The following is a 3,200-nucleotide window of genomic DNA, read 5'->3' as shown; positions in this document are numbered from 1 at the left end:
AAATACATATTATATAAAACAACATTTGTTACACATACATTAAGATGGTAAAAAAACAATATTTCTTTAAACATAGGTTACAAGTCGTTCTCATCAATATTACATCACTCTAAATCGTTTTCGTTCTCATGACTATCATTACAATCATCATCGTCGCTTCTCTCGAACTCGTCTTCACGTGCTTCATCTGTCGCATCTTCGGGAATATCTTCATATTGAAAGTTTTGCGGGTCGATCAAAAGGATTTCATCAGTTGGTTGTTCTGGTACCTCAACTTCATTGATAGCGTCTTCTTCTTGCAAGGGCAGTTCTTATGCGTCGACAATGCGTCCACGAGGTGTAATTTTGATAGCAGCTAACCAGTTTATCCCGGAAGTTCGAAGCCAAGGATAAGGAAGGAAGCTTACTTGCTCGGCTTGTGAAGCTAAGATGAAAGGCTCAAATTTGTTGTATCTTCTCCCAAAATTGACATCCACAACACCAAATTGGTTATACCGAATTCCTCGGTTCACAACAGGATCGAACCATTCACATTTGAAGAGGACGCATTTTAGTTTCAATAACCCCAAAAACTCCACTTCAATAATCTCCTGCAAGATCCCGTAAAAGTCCGTTTCACCTTTCACACATATTCCGTAGTTACTCGTTGCCCGATGTCTCCCATACTCGTATGTGTGAAAGGTAAATCCTCGTGTGAAATACATAGGTGATGTGGTGACCTTTGCAACTGGACCTTGAACCAATTCGTGAAACCATACGGGATAATAAGGATCGTCATAATCAACCTGCCAAAAGCAGTTATTCTTAATTAATATTGAAGTATCAAAACACTTATTTAATTAATCAATGTATGAGATATATTACGTACCTGTGATTTTAACCACTTGACAAAGTGCTTATCTTTACGTGTGTCCACATCAGTTGCAGATATTCCTGGTATTGCTTCTTCAACTTGAGATACAAACATGCTGCAAATTAAACAAATAATCAAGTCATACATAATTAACTGCAATTCATATAATTAACATTCACAAAAATATTTACCTTTCAAAGTAACGGGTCACTGCATCCTCGCAGTTGAGCAGAATATAAGTGTGGGCACTATGTTTATCCTCTTCACATGACCACCATACTTCTTTCGTTTTACCACCAAACCGTGCAATTTCGCAGAAAATGTCAGGAACACCATCAATTGGATATGATGTCGGTACTCCACCATCATCATATCTTCTAGGAACTCTTTTCCTCGTACGAACAGTTGGAGCAAAGTAGTATGATGTGAAGTTAGATGTTTCGGCTGTCAAACTTCCCGCAACTATTGAACCTTCCACCTTTGCAAGATTTCTTGCTTTCCCCTTCAAATGTTTCATATGTCGCTCAAACGGATACATCCATCCGTTGTGAACAGGTCCACGAAGCAATGTTTCATACGGTAGGTGGACAACTAGATGCTCCATGACGTCAAACAAGGTTGTTTTGGCTTCTGATGACAACCATAAGATGGGAACATGAACGTTTCCATTGCTCTTGATATGTAACTCACTTCTTGAGCAAATATCAGGTAAGTCTATCCTTGACTTTTTGTTATCTTTTGTCTTCCCAGGGACGTTAAGTAATGTATTCATGATGTTCTCAAAAAATTTCTTCTCAATATGCATGACATCCAGATTGTGGCGTAAGAGAAGATCCTTCCAATAGGGTAGCTCCCAAAATATACTATTCGTATGCCAATTGTGAGACACACCATATCCATCAGGCATATTTCCAGGAACATGTCAATTTCCTCCAACTTTAACTGTTTCCTGAGCTCCGTAATAATCAATGTCTTCTTCGATCTGCTGGCCGGTGAGATATGGAGGAGGACCGTCTCTGACAATTTTTTTGTGCCGAAACAATGTCTTATTTCTTCTGTACGGATGGGCTAGTGGAAGAAAGCGACGATGACAGTCAAACCAACAACTCTTCCTACCATTCTTCAGTTGAAAAGCATCCGTCGATCCAAGACAATATGGACAAGATAATCTTCCATGTGTTGTCTAGCCAGACAACATCCCATAAGCAGGGAAATCACTTATCGTCCACAGCAGAACTGCTCGTATCGTAAAATTGTTTTTCAAGGAACAATCGTACGTCCTCACCCCTTCTGACCACAATTGCTTTAGCTCTTCTATCAACGGTTGAAGAAAAACATCAAGAGACCGTTTTGGATGCTTCGGCCCAGGGATTAATATGGTCAAAAATAGAAATTCTTGTTCCATGCACATATCCGGCGGTAAATTGTACGGCGTAAGAATGACTGGCCACAAAGAATATTGTCTACCAGACATTCCAAATGGACTAAATCCATCGGTGCATAACCCAAGATAGACATTCCGAATTTTTGTAGCAAAATCTGCGTGTACCTTGTTGAAATGTTTCCACGCTCTTGCGTCTGATGGATGTGCAACCTCACCATCTCTCTGGACATGTTCTGCATGCCACCTCATCGACGCATCATTCCTCTCAGATTGATATAATCTTTTCAATTTGTCTGTAATTGGTAGGTACCACATCCTTTGGTACGGTACCCTATTCCTCCCACGGCCTTGCGGTTTGAATCGTGGTTTTTTGCAGAATCGACACTCTTCTAACTTGTCATCTTCTTTCCAGTAGATCATGCAGTTGTCGATGCAAACATCAATCATCTCCGAAGGCAACCCAAGACTATAAACCAATTTCTGAATCTCATAATAAGATTCAGCAGACACGTTGTCTTCTGGCAAATACTCTTTAAACAACTCCGCCCATGCATCCATGCAATTCTCAGGTAAATTATGATCCGTTTTAATATTCATCATCCTAGCTGCTAGAGACAATTTAGATAGACCTTCTCTACAACCAGTGTAGATTGGTTGATTTGCAGCATCTAGCATTTCATAAAACTTTTTTGCATCCAAATTAAGTTCTTCTACATTTTCAGTTCCATCAACTATTGTTGTAGTTGTTTCTAAAAACACATCACTAATCATATCTTGAACCCTATCATGATCTACCATCTGCTCTTCTTGATGATAATTATATTAATTATGCAAATGATTCGGTTCTTCACTATGATAAGCATCCTCAAAATTATTATTATTACGACTAGCTTCATTACCCCCCATAACCCTCTCCATGTTGATACCAAATGTAGTACTGTGGTGTAAATCCTCTGTTTACTA

Source organism: Brassica oleracea, chromosome C1 (assembly GCF_000695525.1).
Source record: "Brassica oleracea var. oleracea cultivar TO1000 chromosome C1, BOL, whole genome shotgun sequence".
NCBI classification, from domain to species: Eukaryota; Viridiplantae; Streptophyta; class Magnoliopsida; order Brassicales; family Brassicaceae; genus Brassica; species Brassica oleracea.
This window is presented reverse-complemented; position numbering follows the sequence as displayed.